General features: G+C 45.0%; 1 pseudogene; it reads right to left on the reverse strand.

Moving 5' to 3' along the window:
• LOC132414266 (ubiquitin-conjugating enzyme E2 B pseudogene) lies at positions 1 to 7,072 on the reverse strand (annotated as a pseudogene).
• Positions 7,073 to 20,633: the final 13,561 nt, after the last annotated feature.

A 20,633-nucleotide genomic window follows, 5' to 3' on the forward strand; every position in this document is an offset into this window, starting at 1 on the left:
TCACCCGAGGGTGAGGGCTGCGGGAGGAGACAGAGGGCAGCAGGGGTGGGGTACTGGGAGAGCAGGAAGGCTGAGTCACGCCGCAGCCGCGCACGAGCCGCCGTGGGCTGCGTCCTGCAACTCACCTGGTCTGCGTGCGCCCCGCCCCACGCCCTCCCACCGTCGTAAAACACACAGACCCCAAATCGCCAACTGCAGGGGGCCGAGATGCTCTGAGACAGGTGGGGGAAGGGAAGCTAAAGAGCGGGGAAGCCCAGAGATTTGCTCGCTGGGCGGTATGTGGAAGGGAAACCTCTCCCCACTTCCTGGGGGTGGTGGCAGCTGCAGAAGAAAGACTGCTTGAAATCAGTCTTTGTTGGAGGATTTTCTGAGTCTTCACTCTTCATCCCAGAACTGAAAGCCTCCCTGACAGCTGAGAGGCCTCAATGCTTGAGACAGGTAAGACCAGGGTCAGGGACAGAGTCAGGAGTGAAAAAAATTTTTTGTATTTTTTCTGATTATAAAAATAGCATTCGTGAAAACGAAATGAAAAATTCGTTGAAAAAAAGTGGAAATTTCATACAAGCACACGTGAAAAGGAAAATCATAAGCTCTATACCACCTCCACACATAACTATTATAACTATTTTGGTGTTTATTCTTCCAGCCCCTCTATATATTATTATATATGTATATATATATATATATAATGCTAAAGATAATTATATATTATATAATATATAATTATAATATGTGATGATTTAAAAATAAGTGGGATCACACTGAATAAATACTTTCAGGATCTGATTTTTTTCAATTGTTATCTTGTGATCCCCAATAAATTTTCTTTTACACCCTCATTTTTATTTTTATTTATTTTATTATTATTATTTTTTGGCCACACCCTGCAGCTTGCGTATCCCAGCTCCCCCACCAGGGATTGAATCTGTGCCCCCTGCAGTGGAAGGGAAGCTCAGAGTCCTAACCATTGGACTACCAGGGTACTCCCATACACTCTCATTTTTTAAAAAAATTTATTCATTTTATTTATTTATTTTTGGCTGTGTTGGGTCTTCGTTGCTGCGCATGGGCTTTCTCTAGCTGCGGCGAGTGGTGGCTGCTCTCCGTTGCGTTGTGTGGGTTTCTCATTGTGGTGGCTTCTCTTGCTGCGGAGCATGGGCTCTAGGCCTGTGACTTCAGTAGTTGTGGTGCGTGGGCTCAGTAGTTGTGCCTTGTGGGTTCTAGAGCGCAAGCTCAGCAGTTGTGGCACATGGGCCTAGTTACTTCGCAGCATGTGGGATCTTCCTGGACCAGGGATCGAACCCGTGTCCCCTGCGTTAGCAGGCAGATTGTTAACCCCTGCGCCACCAGGGAAGTCCCCAGAATTATCTTTTTAAAAAATGTACATTAGTTGAGTTTTGCTTCTGGTCATGACAGAGTGGCTTGTATCAGGCTAGGATTCCTTTAGAAAACAATGTAAAAATTAGATTCCCCCTCACCCCCCCCCACACTCACAGCTGTTTTAAGGCTTTAAGAGTAGCCAAAGTGGGCAGAACTTAAGTAACCAGGATCCTGTACAGAAGGAAAACCCTTTGAAGTGAGGGAGATCATCTCCACTGCTTTCCTTAAGGAAATTCCTTACAGTAATTTGCTGATTTGCTTGGGAGGCATTGAGGCTGAGCAGAAAATGGTGGCCTAAAGTTTTGGCATTATCACAAGGCTCAGGAGTTCAGGAGCTGACAAGAAAGAGGGACCTGAGAAACACTTTAGGGTTTCAGCTGAGACCCCTGAAGGGCTATGATCTAGGAGCAAGGGCAATCCAGAAACATACCAGCCCATACAAAGCCAGGAACATCTCAGTTCCTGATTGTATTAAATGATTTAACCCTACTCTAACTGCCTGGAAACAACAACAAAAAAAACCCCACAAACAACAACAACAACAAAACCACCCCCCAAAACAAAAGAAAAACCCCAGAAATTTCCATCTCTTCTGGAGAAATAACATAATCCAGAGCCTCTATGGTTTTTCATTCTACACAGCATCCAACATTTAACAAAAGTTAACATATATACTAAGAGACAAGACCAAATGAACAAAAACCAAGAGAAAAAAATAAATAGTAGACCTGAAGGAGAAAAAGATATTGGTATTATTGTACATGGACTCTAATACATTCAAGAAAGTAGATGGAGAACTAGAAACAATATTTTTAAAAGAACCAAGTGGAAACTCTAGAATTGAAAAATACAATTACTTAAAAACAGAAAAAAAAAAACCCAAACCAAAACAAAAAAACTCTATAGTTGGGTTTAACAGCAGTTTTTTGTTTGTTTGCTTGTTTGTTTTGGGGCCACACTGGGAGGCTTGTGGGATCTTAGTTCCCTGACCAGGGACTGAACCCAGGCCACAGCAGTGAAAGTGATGAGTCCTAACCACTGGACCGACTGCCAGGGAATTCCCAACAGTCGGTTAGATATAACAGAAGACAGGATTAGTAAACTGAAAGACAAGTGGGTAGAAAATATTCAGTCTGAAGCATGGAAGTGGGATAAAAAAGATGGAAAATACAGAAAAGAGCATAAGAGAGTATGGAATATGATGTAAAGGTCTAAATACATTTAATTGGATTCAGGGAGAGTGAGTGAGTCGTTCTGAAGCAATAGGTGAAGAGTTACTGATTACAAATTTTACAGTATTAGTGAAAGACATTAAAACACAGATTCAAGAAACTACAAATCTGAAGCAAAATAAACACAAAAAATCCCTACCTGGGCAAACTAGTAAAACTTCTGAAAACCAAAGTCAAAGATTATTTTAAAAAATTGACTGAGGGCTTCCCTGGTGGCACAGTGGTTAAGAATCCACCTGCCAATGCAGGGGACACGGGTTTGAGCCCTGGTCCGGGAAGACCCCACATGCTGCTGAGCAACTAAGCCCATGCACCACAACTACTGAGCCTGCACTCTAGAGCCCGTGAGCCACAACTACTGAAGCCCATGTGCCTAGAGCCTGTCGTCCACAATGAGAAGCCACGGCAATGAGAAGCCCACGAACCACATTGAAGAGTGGCCCCTGCTTGCTGCAACTAGAGAAAGCCCGTGTACAGCAACAAAGACCCAAAGCAGCCAAAATAAATAAATAAATAAATAAAAGACCTTAATTAATTAAAAAAAAAAGAAGTTGGAACAAAGAGGTTTACAAACGAAAACAGAGACTTCATTGCCAAGAGAGCTGAACTAAAAGTACTACTAAAGAACATTCTTTAGGCAGAATGAAAGTGACCCCAATGGAAGCAAAGACATGCAGGAATGAATGAATGACAAGAGGGAAATGTGTGGGAAAAATACATGAATATTGACTGTATAGAATAATAATATTGATAATATCTTAAGGTTAAAAATGCATGAAAAATTAAAATACTTGACAATAATAGCCAAAAAGCAGGAGGAGGATATATGGAGTTAAATCAATCTAAGATTCTTGCATTAGCTGGGGAGTGGGATTGCTTGATAACCATTAAAATAATAGTGAAAGGGCTTCCCTGGTGGTGCAGTGGTTGAGAGTCCGCCTGCCGATGCAGGGGACACGGGTTTGTTCCCCGGTCCGGGAAGATCCCACATGCCGTGGAGCGGCTGGGCCGGTGAGCCATGGCCGCTGAGCCTGCGCGTCTGCAACGGGAGAGGCCACAACAGTGAGAGGCCCGCGTACCGCAAAAAAAAAAAAAAAAAAAAAAGAAGGTAAGCAAGGTTTAAAATAGGGACATTTCTTAAAAATGTCTTTGACTAATTATATTTCTTCTGCTATGCGCTTACCTGTATCTTTTGCCCTGTATACTATTCGAATGCTTTCCTTCTGCTATTGATTTTAGATGGATTTAAATATAGATAAGTAGAAATATGTCCATGTGAATGTTGCAAATACTTTCTTATAGGGATCAGTTTTAAATCTTTATGCCTAGGTTGTAACACTAAGGGCGTGGTTTCACCACTTGCTTTGATGTTAGTGAAAAGAGAAATGGTCAGGTCTTAGGCTTTACACCCCTAATCAATTGAACTGAACTGAGGTCAAGGGAGCAAGCAAACCTGAGGTGCTGCATTCTTGTCATTTAGAGAGTATGGAGTTATCTGAACCAGTGATAGGAATAACGAATGGTGAATGTTGAAGTCTAAAGAAGGAAGAGAAATAAACCGGGCTGGGAAAAACTACAAAAATCCCCAAGAGAAGGCTCAGCCGCCGCACACAGGTAGCTGCCGCTGTGGGAGGGGATGCCAGGAGCAGAGACGTGTGATGCATAGCTAATCATGACCAGCAGGTGGCGCTCTAAAGCCGTCCGATTGCTCTCCAGAGTTCCAGAGTTGAGATTTTGCTTGAGCACCTAGAAAGTGGAAACTGAGGCCCCGGGAGCTTCGGACCCCTAATTTTTGGCTCTGTGATCTAGAGCAGCGGTCCCCAACCTTTTTGGCACCGGGGATGGGTTTCTGTGGAAGACAATTTTTCCACGGACGGGGGTAGGGGCGTGGTTCAGGCGGTAATGCGAGCCACGGGGAGCCATGAGGAGCAGCAGATGAAGCTTCGCGGGCGAGCCCGCCGCTCACTGCTCACCTCCGGCTGTGCGGCCCGGTACCGTCCACGGCCTGGGGGTTGGGGAGCCGTGCTCTAGAGGCAAAATCCCCAACATCTAGAGCCCTGTGGGGTTCTTTTTTTTTTTTTTTGAGGTACGCGGGCCTCTCATTGTCGTGGCCTCTCCCGTTGCGGAGCACAAGCTCCGGACGCGCAAGCTCAGCGGCCATGGCTCACGGGCCCAGCCGCTCCGCGGCATGTGGGATCTTCCCGGACCAGGACACGAACCCGTGTCCCCTGCATTGTCAGGCGGACTCTCAACCACCGCGCCACCAGAGAAGCCCAACCCCGTGGGGTTCTTTTTCTATGCTTGCTTTGCCTGTGGGCGCCTGAATTCCATCATCTCTTCAGTTCAGTGGCTCAAACCTTGATGAGCAAACCGATCACCTGGTTCTCTTGTGAAAATGCAAATTCTAATTCAATCGGACTGGGGTGGGGCCTGAGGTTCTGCGTTTCTAACTAGCTCCCTGGTGATGACTCACACTCAGTAGTTCCGAAACTTAGAACATGCTGACTCTAAGGTCCTTTCTCTGTGATGTGGGAGGTGGGAGAGTTTGCAGCTTCCTGGAGTAAAATCCCTGGAGTAAAATCTGAAATGTCTACAAGTCAAAGTTGGGCCAGCTGCGTGACCTCTTGGGGTCTCAGTTTCCTCATCTGTAAAATGGGAATGGTGACGGCCTTTACTTAGAGAGTTATTTGAAGGTTAAAGCAGGATATTGTATGTAAAACACCACAGTGCCTGGCGCCTAGTAAGCCTCAACAAGGCTTGGGGTTACACTATGAGAAGTATGGAGACGGGCAGCCCTGGTGGGGTGGTACCTTGGAGGGAGCAAGAGGTGAGGGGCAATCCTTAAGAAGGTGCCATCTTAGCTATCAAGATATCTGTCATCTGAAAGAAAGGGGACCTTTTTGTCATCTGGCTGAGGACAGAGAGCCAGGAGGAGAGCAGGTCTCCTGATCAGGTTGTAAACGTAAGGCTGCTTTTGAGGGAGATTTAAGTAGGCTGCAGGCTACGCGGGCTTCCTTCGGGAGATGGGGGCGGGATGGGAAGCAGTAGTTCCAGGCAGCTTGAACTGCAGCTTTCATCACACTCCCCCATTTCACATCTTTAGGGGCTTTAGGGGTTGTGAGAAGAGCTAAGAGGAGCCAGGGATCGCCCTGGTCCTGCCCTCCTGCAAGGCTCTGCTACAGCCTGCAAAACCATTGCTATGGCGACCTCAGCCCAGATGCCGGAGTTTACCAAAACGCTTTAAATAGGGCGGTGTTTCCATAGCATCTTTTTTTCTTTTTATAAATTTATTTATTTATTTTTGGCTGCATTGGGTCTTCGTTGCTGTGCGCATCTTTATCTAGTTGCAGCGAGCGGAGGCTACTCTTCGTTGTGGTGCATGGGCTTCTCATTGCAGTGGCCTCTCTTGTTGCGGACCACAGGCTCCAGCCTCGTTAGCTTCAGTAGTCGTGGCATGTGGGCTCAGTAGTTGTGGTGCAAGGGCTTAGTTGCTACACAGCATGTGGGATCTTCCCGGACCAGGGCTTGAAGCCAGGTCACCTGCATTGGCAGGCGGATTCTTAACCACTGTGCCACCTGGGAAGCCCCATAGCATCTTTTTTTTGCCCTGAAGTTATGTATTTTAACAGCTTTACGTGTAATGTTCATATATAAAAAACTTTAAGTGCTTTCCTCCAATTAAAAATGTCTAAAGAATTCAAAAATAAGGCATTCAATATTTGAAAAAAGTACAGATTTACAAAATGTGCAGATTGTGTCATGAAAACTCCACACTAACATTATACACTTGGAGAAAATACAAGCAGGATATATTACACCTTCATGTAAGCAACAACTTAGTTCACACCATGCAATAAAAAGTACATTAATCAAGATACACTAGCTTTTGTAGATTCTAAACTGAAGGACTTTTTTTTCCTGTAGAATCCTTAAAACCTGAGGCACTTAAAATTTGTTAGCCTTTCTACTGCGAGGTAAATTACACACAACAATGATGAAAAAGATGAACAGACCAGTTGTGTATTGTGAATCATTCCAGCTTTGTTCAATAATGGCCGAAACCCTTTTCTCATCTCCTCGTTTGTTTTCCTGATAAAGCTGTGCTGCCTGCCTATTGGCTGGACTATTTGGATTCGGTTCATCCAGCAGGGACTGAATTGATGTTAAGAGAGAAGCTACTTCATATATTGGACTCCACTGATCCTGAAGGATATCTAAACATGTGCTACCATCAGCATACACATTCGGATGAAGCATTTTGGATAAAAACCTGACAGCTGGCAGTATATTTGGATACTCTTCAGAAAATTCTGTTACTGGTTTAAAAGTACCATCTTCAAAGGATGTCCCTTCTGGTCCAAATATAACTGCATTCCAGTGCATGATGTTGTTTTCAGATGGTGTGCCACTGACACCCACAGGTGGATCCTCTTGCAATCACTTGAAATCCCGCATAAGCCTCCTCCAGGGCGGGTCGGCATGCTCCCCAGCTGCCCGCAGTCAGTCTGAAAGCCCCATAGCATCTTAAAGGTCCATGAACATTTATGGACTAACTTCCAGTGCTCTGCTGGATGTTCCTGGGGATACAGAGACAAAGCCATGCAGCCCTTTCCCTCTCTGGGTGACCTTGGGGAGGTAAACATCACCGTGGGAAGGAATGATCAGTGAAGGGCCTCAGTAGCAGTTCTTAGCAATGGTGCTTGTCCTACGTGGTGGGACTTAATGACACACGGGACCTGCAGCCGCTGTGGAGGTGAGAGGTGTTTGGGGTGACTCTTCAGACCAGGATGGTCTGACCTGATAAAGACTAAAGGAGTGGGTCAGATTTGGAGAGGCAGAAAGGAGGGGGGATGCCACAACCCACTAAAGGGACTAATTGGATGTATATGAAGCCAATTACACACGTTATCTCATTTAAGCCCAAACAATAGTGTGAGGTCAGTACGGCATTTCATTTTGGGAAAATGCGGGGACGCACGGCAACCCGTTCAAGGTCTCGCCGCTAAAAGTGGTAAGTGGAGGCTATCTGACTTCAAGTTCTTTCTTTTAAGTACCACATGTGTGCTGTGCCAGGCTCTGTGCATCTCTTCTTCCCCTCGCCTTTCCCCTCAAATACAGGACCGGAGACATACATGCATATAGTGGACATGGGGAAGCTTGAAGTTCCGGCTAAAGAGTTAGGGCTTGAATTTGTTTTTTTCCCTTCCCCAGCCCTGAAGTCTTGTTCAACAACAGCTGAGCGATGAGGCTGGCAGGGTTGCCTCACTTCTAGAAGGCCGGCCCCAGCCTTCCTGGCCTGAACCCACTTCCTGTCCTTGTGCCTCTTTTGTCAGAAGGTGATTCTCACACTTCCTGTTGATTTCTATTTTGTTTCAGCGGCTTCAGCTCCGGCTGCTTTGTGCTGCTGTTGATCTCATCAGAGAGGGCTGGGACACGGGACCAGGTACGTTGGGATGGTGGGGAGTTGGGGGGTCAGCTTGGACAAGGTCTGGGCCAGGTGAGGGCCAGCTGGCAACACGCCAGAGTTGGGGTGGGGGGCTCCTGGTGGACCCTCTCTGTCCATGTGGTCAGGGGACTGTCAGAGGCTGAGGTCAGTTTGTGAAGTTGGCTGTGTCTCTGTGTTTGGGGGTGATACCAGGGGTTGGCTTTGGTGGTTTCCTGAAATCCCATCACCTTGATTTGGTTGTATATTACCTGAGCTGCCCAGGTAGCATTTTTCTGGGTTGCAGAGAGACCTCCTTGGGTTCAGACAGGTTTATCTGAGGTTGACTGAGACGCAGCCGGTGTGCTGCTTGCAATTTTGCCAGGCTGACCAAGTTGGGGCTTGTGATTAAGTCTTGGCTTCTTGCCTTATTTATGGGCAAGTCACTTTCCTGTGAACCTGTTTTCTGGTCGACACAGTTGTAAAATGTCTCTGCTTTGTGGGATGTTTGTGATGCTTGAGCAGGACAATGATTGTGAAAGTGTTTTGTAAACTATAAGACGGCATTCTCAGGGTTAGAGGTTACTTTTATTTCATTTTCTTTGTTTTTAAAAATAAATTTATTTATTTGTTTATTTTTGGCTGCGTTGGGTCTTCGTTGCTGCACGGGCTTTCTCTAGTTGCGGCGAGTGGGGGCTACTCTTCGTTGCGGTGCGCGGGCTTCTCTTTGCTGTGGCTTCTCTTGTTGCGGAGCACGGGCTCTAGGCGCGCAGGCTTCAGTAGTTGTGGCTTGCAGGCTCTAGCGCGCAGGCTCACTAGTTGCGGAGCACGGGCTTAGTTGCTCCGTGGCATGTGGGATCTTCCCAGACCATGGCTCGAACCCGTGTCACCTGCGTTAGCAGGCAGATTCTTAACCACTGCGCCACCAGGGAAGTCCCAAGCCATCTCGTTCTGTTGAGAAAGACTCTCTGATCTCCTGCCTGGAGGGTAGAATCCAGGCTGCCAGCATTCTTGGAGGGTCAGTAGGGGAGGGAATTTGGGGGTCTCATCGTTTGATATGAAGCCTTTGAAGAATCCTCCCTCCCTTTATCCCACTTCCCTTTCTAGTGTAGTGACAGCCTTGCCCTCTGGTGTGCCCAGTGTCCCTAGTTCTGGAGCTTCTCTGGTTTAGTTTCTCCAGAGGAGAAGCCTTCTCCTCCTGCTGGGCAGAGGGAGAGCTAAATGCCTTGGCTGGTCAGTTACCTGGGCTGTGAAGTCTGAGTGCTTTGTAAACACACTGTGCTTTCAACAGCATTCCTGTTTTTGGCTCCACCCCACCCCGTCTTCTGACATAGCTGGTACTTCCAATTCCTGGGCCTTTCTGCGGTTCAGAGGCACACCCTGCTTGCTTCTGGTTGGCATTCAGTTTCCAGCCTTCTCTGATGCAGTCCATCAGCTGCCATTCACCATTCTGCTTGCTGTCTTCCAAGTCTGTTGACGTCTGCTCTCCCGTACTCTGTCCTGATGGGTTTCTACCTTTTAAAATTTGTCCTGGGCTTCCCTGGTGGCGCAGTGGTTGAGAGTCCGCCTGCCGATGCAGGCGACACAGGTTCGTGCCCCGGTCCGGGAAAATCCCACATGCCGCGGAGCAGCTGGGCCCGCGAGCCATGGCCGCTGAGCCTGTGTGTCCGGAGCCTGTGCTCCGCAACAGGAGAGGCCCGCGTACCGCAGGAAAAAAAAAAAAAAAAAAAATTTGTCCTGTCTTTTTTGTGATGTTTCAGGAGGAAGTGGAGATACTTGTATTCAATCCATTGTGGTAACTGCTATAGCCGTAGCATTTTCACTTGGACCAGTGTTGTCTGAGAGTGTTGGCTTCCTCACACTATTGCCAGAACTGGGTATTATCATTTGTTTTATTTTTTTAAATTTTATTTTTATTATTCGTATTTCTTCAGTGAACCACTTATTTATGTTCATTGCTCATCTTTCTACTGGAGTAGGATAATTGTTAAATTGTTAACATATGGCCAGCTCAGGAAAGAGGTTTGTGGTCGATCCCTTATTTTCTTGTATATGTGATCTCAGAGCATAGGCTTCAGAAAACAGCAGTTCTTAATGACTATGTCAAGAATTTGATGAATTTTTTTCTCCCTTGGATTATAAAAGTAATCTGTGTTCACTGTAGGAAATTTGGAAAATACAGATAAACACAAAAAAGAAAATATAAATCGCCTAGAGATAGCCACCAGTTATAAATATATCCTTCCAGTCTTTTTTTCCTGTGGGTATATACTTATAAAAGTGGAGTCATTTTATTTTGTATTCATGCTTTCGACTTACTAATCATAATTTGTTCTCATATTATTACACAGTGTTCTATTACATTATTCGTGGCTACCTGGTATTCCATTGTGTGGATATATGATCATTGATTCAGTCAATTCCCTTTGATGGACATTTAGGGTCTTACTGGGTTAAAATTTGCATTAACAATTTCCTCTTTTGGTCATGTCCCCATATAATCTTGTTTTCCACTGTGTATCTGCTTAGCAATTTCTTTTTTTGGGGGAAAGGATGAAGGTAAACATTAATCCTTTTCTGGTTAAATTATTACTCATTCCAAATTATACAGACTCAGGGAGATTTTTCTAGCACTTTTTTTTTCTGTGGGTCAGAGGGAGAGATGGAGAAGGGTCACTCTGGGATTCTCATTAGATTCCTCCACAGCTTTCAATTAGAGAGAAAATGATGAGGGGCAAAAGCACCAGGGAGGAGAGATGTATGCAATAATGAGAAAAAAGAAGCTGACCAGGCAGGCATCTGAAAAAAATCATCCAAGAAATAATAGCTTAAGAGAGAGAAAACCTGAAAGAACAAACTGGTCTGAGAGTTGAAGACCTGAATTTTTTCCCTGAGTCTGTCATTAAACTGTGTGTCCTTGGGCAGGTTGCTCAACCTCTCTGGTTTCCTCATTGGCATTCCTCATCTCAGGTAGCTTTCTAAGTTCTCTTTTACCTTCTGAGGTTCTATGAATATAGACTTTGTCACACTAGCTGTGTGATTCTGGACAAGTTGCTTAACTTCTCTGAGACATGGTGTTCTCAGCTGTAAAGCGGGAACACTAATAGCTACTTCATAGGGTTGTTGTAAATGGATGTGTGTAAAGCACTTATCACAGGACCTGTCCCAGATGAAGTATCCAATAAATGAAAGCTTTTTAAAAATTTTTTAATAGATATTTATTGGAGTATAATTGCTTCGCAATACTGTGTTAGTTTCTGTTGCACAACAAAGCGAATCAGCCATATGCATACACACGTCCCCATATCCCCTCCCTCTTGAGCCTCCCTCCCACCCTCCCTATCCCACCCCTCTAGGTCATCGCATATCACTGAGCCGATCTCCCTGTGCTATGCTGCTGCTTCCCACCAGCCAGCTATTTTACATTCGGTAGTGTATATACGTTGATGCTACTCTCATTTCGCCCCAGCTTCCCCCTCCTACCCCATGTCCTCAAGTCCAGTCTCTATGTCTACCTCTTTATTCCTGCCCTGCAAAAGGTACTAGGTTTATCAGTACCTTTTTTTTTTTTTAGATTCCATATATATGTGTTAGCATACGGTATGTTTTTCTCATTCTGACTTACTTCACTCTGTATGACAGACTCTAGGTCCATCCACCTCATTACAAATAACTCAATTTCGTTTCTGAAAGCTATTTTTATTGCATGCCAGTTGTTATGTAAAAGGAGGGCAATTATATCATCCCACACCCTGTGTATTGGAAAGGAACTCTGTCTTCTTAAAAGCTGTTTCCAGGTTCAGTCAGCAGCTGGGACACATGCCAAGGGGCACAGTACAAAATCACCACTGGCCTCGGATCTCCCTTTGCAGTGCATTCCTCCCTGGGACCTGGATGCTGTCCAGATGTGGGTCAAGTAAACACCCTCTGCTCAACACAGATAAATAGGATGCGTGGATGTTGGTCCATAGGGGAAGCAATAGGGAACCCCACTTTCCAAATATAAAATACCCGGAAATGTAGCCGAAGGGGAACTGAGCCCTAAATGATATGAATCACCAACGCGAGATGCTATTTAGAAAACGCTGACATCCTTTCAAGCTGTGATTAATGAGCACGGAGACAGGAGGAAGAAGTCGAGGGTGTAGCTGCAGTTTTGCTGTTCGCTGCTGTGCCTTCTTGGATAAATTACCCTATTCTGTAAAATCAGGAGGCTGGTTCTATTTTTTTTCCCCAAAGGACAGTCTGTGTACTACTGGTGGCACGCACAGTGATGTTATGTGGTGCAGAGATGAACATTTGACATTTTTTTTAAACTTTCTATTTTGTATTGGAGTATAGTTGATCAATGTTGTGATATTTTCAGGTGTACAGACATCTTTCTTAATGTGTATATATATATATATATATATTAAAATTTTTATTGGAGTATAGTTGATTTACAATGTTGTGTTAGTTTCAGGTATACAGCAAAGTGGATCTGTCATACATATACACGTATCCACTCGTTTTTAGGTTCTTTTCCCATATAGGCCATTACAGAATATTGAGTAGAGTTCCTTGTGCTGTACATAGGTCCTTGAACATTTGACATCTTAATAGTCATGTATTTAACTTATGAAATAGTAGGGAAAATACGACTAGCAATCAATTCTATAATTTCATAGATATGATTGTTTTTTTAAAAAAAAATTTATTTGGGCTGCACCAGGTCTTAGTTCTGGCATGCGAGATAATTGTTGCGGCATATGGGATCTTTTTTTAGCTGTGGTATGTGGCATCTTTTAGTTGTAGCACATGGACTCTTAGTTCCGGCATGTGGGATCTTGTTCTCCGATCTCCTGCTTGGAGGGTACAGGCTGTTGGCATTCTGGGAGACCATCAGGGAAGGAAGCTGGGGTCTCATTTGATATTCAGCCTTTGAAGTATTCCCCCTTCCTCTCCGGCTTCCCCCCTCTTTTTTTCTAAACATTTATTTATTATTTATAATATTTGGCTGTGCCAGGTCTTAGTCGAGCATGGCATGCGAGATCTTCGCGTGGGATCTTCGTTGCCGTGTGCGGGATCTTTAGGTCCCTGACCAGGGATCACACCCAGGCCCCCTGCATTAGGAGCACGGAGTCTTAACCATTGGACCACCAGGGAAGTCCCCCGCTTCCCTTTATATTGTATTGATTCAGCCTTGCTCTCCCGTATGCTCAGTGTCCCAGGTCTGGAGCGTCTCTGTTAGTTTCCCCAGGGAATAAACTTCCTCCTCTTCCCCCTGCTGGGCTGGATTATCTGGGTGGGCCCAACGTAATCAGAAAGGTCCTTATAAGAGGGAGGCAGGAGTCAGAGAAGGCAATGTGATAACAGAAACAGCCACTGGAGTGATGCGGTCATGAGCTCAGGAACGCTGTGGCCCCTAGAAGCTGCAAGTGGCAAGGAACTGGTTCTCCCTGGAAACTCCAGAAGGAACCAGGCCTGCCAATACCTTTATTTTAGTCCCATAAGTCTCATTTTGGAATCTGACCTCCAGAACCATAAGAGAATCAATTTGAGTTGTTTTTAAGCGTTAAGCTTGTGGTAATTTGTTACAGCAGCTTCAGGAAATGAAAACACCAGATGTTAGATGCACTTGAAGGCGGTTTATTCTGCAAGTTCAGCGATCCCGAGGCATAGCAAAGGAACGCTGGCAGGAATGAGACTGTTCTTGGTCACCTACCCCCACCCATCTAGGACGGGGCTGACCCTGCCATCACATTGGGCAAACTGGCCAAGGAGAGGCAGGGTCTAAGCGCCCCGGGAGGGTGCGGGAACTGTTATCATCTGGTCCAACCTGCACATTTTACAGATAAAGAAACTGAGGCTCAGAGAAGGGAAGCAAAATCACCAATGATGGAGCTGATTCTCCAGAGAGGAGCAAACACCTGAATTCCTAAGGTGGAGGTTAGGGAAGACGAGCAGGCGGGACTGGGCTCTCACACCAGGGTGGGGAGCCCTGAGAAGGGGTGGTGCCTGCACCTTTGGCTCGAGGTGGAGGGTGGATCTTGCCACCCTTTGATCACCTCCTCTGTGTGTCTGGGCCTCTTGCTTTATATCTTTTTTTTTTTAAATTTATTTTTGGCTGTGTTGAGTCTTCGTTGCTGCGCAGGGGCTTTTTGTAATTGCGGCGAGCAGGGGCTACTCTTCGTTGCCGTGCGCGGGCTTCTCATGGCTATGGCTTCTCTTGTTGTGGAACACGGGCTCTAGGCGCGTGGGCTTCAGTAGTTGTAGCGCGCAGGCTCAGTAGTTGTGGCGCACGGGCTTAGTTGCTCCGAGGCATGTGGGATCTTTCCGGACCAGAGCTCAAACCCGTGTCCCCTGCATTGGCAGGCGGATTCTTAACCACTGCGCCACCAGGGAAGTCCTGTGCTTCCTCGAATATCTTTTTATCAGGGTTTTAACAACCATCCTGTCAACAGAAGACTTTCGAAAATGGTTGAAACAGCAACATGCTTGAAGAAAGGGCTCCTCTGCTCCCTGCTTATCCTGCCCCCAGCACTTTAATTAATGTCTTCTCTTCTGCCTGGACTGCATCCCTCCAAAGGGATGCTTCTTTTCTTTTTATAGAAGGGACATTTCTACTGTGATTAACAGCAAACCTAGGATGTTTTATTTCTGTATTTCAGCATTTATTTCTGCATTTCAGCATTTATGAATCAAAATTGGCTTCTGTGGCCAGGACTCTCCTGAGTAAAGCCCTTTCTCCTAATTTTGAGCAGAAGATATTTTCCATGTAGAGGCCCCCAAAACCCCCTTGTTGCAATTTTCAAAGTGGACATCAAGGCCTGTGTTGTTACTGTACAGGAATAGATGAAAACTAGCGTGAAATTGCCTCAGGTCCCATGGACTGTCATTTTACCATATTAGGTTATAATTATAAATGGTCAGGGTATTGATCCCCTTATTTAGACAATGGTCACCAGACAAGTGACCCCTGGAGAAGCAATCCTTACATTCCAGATTACCTATAGTTGACGTCCCAGATGCTTCTATCAAAGTCCCAAATATCATTATGTCGTCAGTTAATGGATGTGTAGAAGATATGACATTTAAAAGATTGTGGGGTGGAAACTTTACACCTGTGGAACCAGCACATATATGTTTACCGGAGAGAATAACATCAGATTGGGCTAACTAGGGAGTCATAGCAGGAGGAATTCTTTGGTTTTTTTGGCCACGGCATGTGGCTCGCGGGATCTTAGTTCCCTGACCAGGGATTGAACCTGCGCCCCTGGCAGTGAAAGTGCAGAGTCCTAACCACTGGACCACCAGGGAAGGGAATGAATTCTTATGATCTGTGCTATAGAATTAGGAGCCCTCCTACTGAAGCTCACCGACACCTGAGTGCCATGTCACTCTTGTCTCTGCTAGAGTGACTTGGCTGAAAGGCTGGATTTTAAAATGGTCCTAAAGCCACAAACTTAGGAAAATCATTTGGAAAGAATTTTGAGGAAATGATCTTGCTTTGTTAAGTTTGGATGCATTCTTTTTTTTAAAAAAACTTAAAAAATTATACAGAAAAGAAACAAAAAAATATTTAATTCTGGTTAAAAATACAGAAAAGAAACAAAAAAGGAAGGACAGATGAGAGAAAATTACCTGTGATCTCACCTTCCATAGATGACCACTGTTAACATCATTTTGGTATCTATCTTTCCAGACATTTTCTAGGTAGAACATATGTATGCATTTGTTTTACAAAAGTGGGATCCTATTATACATATTGTTGAGTTAACTGCTTTATTCATCTGTTTCATTGTTAACATTCTTTCATACCATCATTGTTACCGACTATCTACTATTATATTGTGTGGCTATCACATAATTCCACTTAACGGATCTTTTCGTGTAGGTTGTTTCTAATTTTTTTGCCAAACAGTGCTTTGATGAACATCCTCATGGATAAATCTTTGCACACATCCTTGATAACTTCTCTTGAGGTAAATTCCTAGGAGAGGCTAGATCGCAAGGGCTGCATATTTGTAAGTTTCTGGCTCACGCCACTAAACTGTCTGCCAGGAAAACTCACACATGGGGCACCCACTTCGCACCGTACATGAGAGTGCTGGTTTCTCTGTGTTCTTGTCTCCACTTTGTAGTCTGATGTTTTAAAAATCTTATATGTTTGTTGGATGAAATATAGAATCCCTTCTTTGCTTTGCTACTTTGAATGGTTTTGATTTGGAGCAAGGTGGAATGTGATATGTTTGTTAGCCCCCTGTGTTTTTCAATTTTGTCAATTGCTCATTTTTTAATAGGGGAGTTTTTTAGTAGAGTTCTAAATGATAAAAGTGCTTTGATGAAAGAAAGAAAAAGGAGAAAGACGGAGCAGCAGAAGAGAGCAACGAAAATAACTCAGAACCTAACATTCTCTGCAAGTTTTTTATTCACTCAACAAATGTTAAGGGCCTACCACACGCCAGGTGCTGCCTTTAATGCCACCCTAAGTATAAAATATTGAAAAGTCCTGGCTCCTTTCCTCCTCAGTACTTATAACTGTCTGACATGCTAATGTTTCTTTATCTGTTTTCGGTTTCCATTCTTTCCCTTCTTTTCTGTAAGCTTGTTTTGTTGCCTGCCCTATCTTTGGGGCCTAGAACAGTGCCAGGCACTCAATTATATTTGTTTGATGGTTGAATTCATGATCTTTCATTCCTGGTAACTTTGACTCATTGGTTTACTGGTAATGGGAGTTTGGCTGAAATTGCCTGGTGACAGTCAGCTCAGGTTGGTAAGAAACATTCCATTTCTTCTAAGCCCTGTCATTTCATTAGGATGGTTTGGGAGTAGGCAAAACTGCTGCCACCTCGTCTGTGCAAAGATGAATGAGCAGATGCCGCTTTTGTCTGGGGACAGTTACACTGTTTATGTAGGTGTGATGTCAGCAGCCCTTGGGGTTGCCAGGTGTTAACCAAATTAGCAGTGTTGTGCCATCCTATCCTGTGGATGTGGCTGTCACTCTGGGGTGTGGGTAGTGACCATGAAGGGGCTGGGGTGGGGGCCAGGGCTGACAGTGAAGACCGAAGCTTGGGGGAGTGGAGGCCCTGAAGCCAGGAAGCCCACGAGGCTGCAGACAGCTCCAGAACAGGAGGAAGTCCACAGTTCAGGTAGGCTTCTGGGGAAGAAATGGGGAAGCTCCGAGAGATTCCTGGGGGCACGGCAGGATATCCGGGTCCATCGATAGGGGAAAGAGACTCTGGCAACCTCAGTTTGCCCCCCAGATGAGGACGAGGGCCCTTTCTTTCCTGCTACCAGTAACCAGGGCAGGACGCTGGCGGGAAGGCCTGTTGTTGCAGGCTTTACCTAAATTGTCCTCATTTTTCTCACCTGCAAGAGCCACTTGTCAGCGAGCTACACCTGGAGGCCCTCAGAGGGCGAAGCATCCTGCCAGGGCCAGAAGCAGGCCGCATTTTCAGACACCACAGAAAGGGAAGGAAGAGCAAGGAGATTTGGAACCTAAAACCCCTCATGACAAAGTCATCATACCCACTTCCTGCCTTTCTGTTGACTTACAGCCAACTGGAGTTTGAAATTTAGGGGACAAATTCTATGGAAGAGCTGAGGTTTGGGAGCCCGAGTTGCTTTGGGTAGTTGGTGAGCACTGTTTGCTCAAGAAGCTACCGAAGATGCGATAAAGGCAACAAATGGAAGTTCCTTTTCCCTTCGGTACAGGGATGCCCTAGGCTGAGCTCTTGATGGCTGGCTGGGTCAAGGGTTAGGGACCCACCAGAAGTGGGCATTAAAAAAAAATTTATTTTATTGAAGTATAGTTGATTTACAGTGTTGTGTTAATTTCTACTGTACAGAAAAGTGATTCAGTTGTGTATATATACACACACACATTCTTTTTCATATTCTTCATGAAACCATATGGTTTATCACAGGATATTGAATACAGTTCCCTGTGCTATACAATAGAACCTTGTTGTTAATCCATTCTGTGTGTAATAGTTTGCATCTGCTAATGCCAAACACGCAATCCTCCCTCCCCCTTGGCAACCACAAGTCTCTTCTGTGTTTCTGTTTCATAGATAAGTTCATTTGTGTCATATTTTAGATTCCACATATAAGTGATATATGATATTTGTCTTTCTCTTTCTGACTTACTTCACTTAGTATGACAACGTCTAGGTCCATCCATGTTGCTGCAAATGGCATTATTTCCTTCTTTTTATGGCTGAGTAATATTCCATTGTATATGTATAGATTATATATACTTCATCTTCTTTATCCTTTCATCTGCTGATGGACATTTAGCTTTCCATGTCTTGGCTAGTGTGAGTAGTGCTGCTATGAACACAGGGGTGCACAGGAGTGGACATTTTTGAATCAGCCATGACCTGGTTATCATTCCTTATCTTGGAAGGGGAAATTTACCATCTGGTTGAAGGCTCTGGCATTCTGTAGACCACCTAGCAAGTCATTCATTCAACCAATACTTACTGAGTGGCCACTCTCTGCCAGGCACTATGATGGAAAGTAAGATAAACTTCTCTATTTAAGGCACCTGCACATATTTGTACGTTCTTAATTTCACATCTCTGTTGCCCTTTATTTTAAGGGCCTTGACAGTTTTACATAGAAGAATCCCCTAAGCATTAAGCCCTATTTTCCCTCAGGCAGCAGTCCCTGCCACACCTTATCCTCTTATCCTAGTGTGTTTCTTTATAGTACTTGTCATGACCTGACAGAAATAAATTTGTCTATTTGCTTACTGTCTTCTCCATTAGAATATGAGCTCCATGGGGGTGGGGTGTGCTTTTTATACTTATATGGTTGAAGCCCCAGGGCCTAGAACAGAACAAGCACTATAAACCCATAGCTGATGAGTGAAAGACTTTATCAAATCACTTCTCACCTCAAGGTCCAAGTGTATAGTTTTTTTAAATAAAAAAAAAAAACCTAGTAGTTATTGTAAATTACAAAAGCAAAAGATGTTGCTTTGGAGATTGTGGATGCTATAGACTGAGTTTTTTTAGTATTTATTTATTTATTTATTTATGCCTGCATTGGGTTTTTGTTGCTGTGCACAGGCTTTCTCTAGTTGCGGCAAGAAGGGGCTACTCTTCGTTGCGGTGTGTGGGCTTCTCATTGCAGTGGCTTCTCTTGTTGCGGAGCACAGCTCCTAGGTGCACAGGCTTCAGTAGTTGTGGCATGCGAGCTCAGTAGTTGTGGTGCACAGGCTTAGTTGCTCCGTGGCCTGTGGGATCTTCCCGGACCAGGGCTCCAACCCATGTCCCCTGCGATGGCAGGCGGATTCTTAACCACTTTGCCACCAGGGAAGTCCCTATAGACTGAGTTTTAAGTTTGGGGCTAGAGAAAAGTCATAATTGCTCATGATATAAATCCCAGTTCCTTTGTAACCTAGCATCACCTAAGTTCAGCCTTTCAGACCAGTGAAAATCTCTCTATATGGTAATTTTTCTCAGAATGTGGGGCATTTTCCAGAAAGTGCTGTCAGTCTTGTATTTGGAGTTATTGCCACCAAACCATTGATTCATTTGCTCACCTGCTGCACTGTGTGGCTTGCAGGATCTTAGTTCCCCAATCAGGGATCGAACCCAGGCTCTGGCAGTGAAAGCGCCGAGTCCTAACCATTGCACTGCCAGGGAATTCCCTCTGTGACTTTCACTGAAGTATGTTAAATGAGTGTTTGCCAAGTGCCTGTTGCTGGCAGATACTAGGACAATCAACATTATTCCTGTGCTCAGTGAGCTTTGGTTCCTTGGGGGAGGTCAGACACCTCCATGACCAAAAGGCCGTGTTCAGTAAGTCTTCTGTGAACTATGCAGGGTTCTACATAGTTCCTTCCTCCTGAGAGGCTTTAGGTATCAGGGAAGGCTTCCTGGAAGAGGTAGCAATGAGTGAGACTTCAAAAGGCAGAGAAGAATGCAGGCTGGCCCTAGGGAGCAGCTGTAGCACATCGGGCAGTGGAAGTCAATAAAAGGCCCAGAGAGGAAGGGAATTGTCCATTTGGGGTACACAGTGGAGGGTCTGATTAGACCCAGCTAGGTAAACTGCAGGACGGAGACAGGAGAAGTGGGTTGGAGTTGCTTTGGGAGGCCCTTGAAGGCCAGACTTCGTAGTGTGTATTTTATCACAAAAGCAGTAGGACGCCAAAACAAGTTTTGTTGCCCTTGATGCTCTGTACACAGTGGGATTTTAGAAGGGTTATTCTGATGGTGGTGTGCACTGCAGGGCTGGAACAAGAAATTTGAGGGAGAGAAGTTCAGGATGAGGGAGAGAAGATCAGGAAGGGATACTTTGGACTGGGGAGATTCAGGGGCAGAAGACTGGAAATGTATTTGAGAGTTTATGAAGGGAAAGTCTTTCAGATTACATTTCACGTGAGTGAAGTGAAAGCTGGGGAAGGGGATGATGAAGGGTGAGTTGACGAGGCTTTTGTGCCTTCCTGACTAGGGGAGTAATGACACCATTGACAGAAACGTGAAACCCTTTCTGGAAATTTCAGCTGTGGCAAATGGAGAATCTCTTTGAGGTTTAGACACAAAGAGCTGGAGGTGGTGATGGGAATCTCGTGGATGTATCCAGCAGGCCATCAGTAACTAGCGGGC

Source organism: Delphinus delphis, chromosome 19 (genome assembly GCF_949987515.2).
Source record: "Delphinus delphis chromosome 19, mDelDel1.2, whole genome shotgun sequence".
NCBI classification, from domain to species: domain Eukaryota; kingdom Metazoa; phylum Chordata; class Mammalia; order Artiodactyla; family Delphinidae; genus Delphinus; species Delphinus delphis.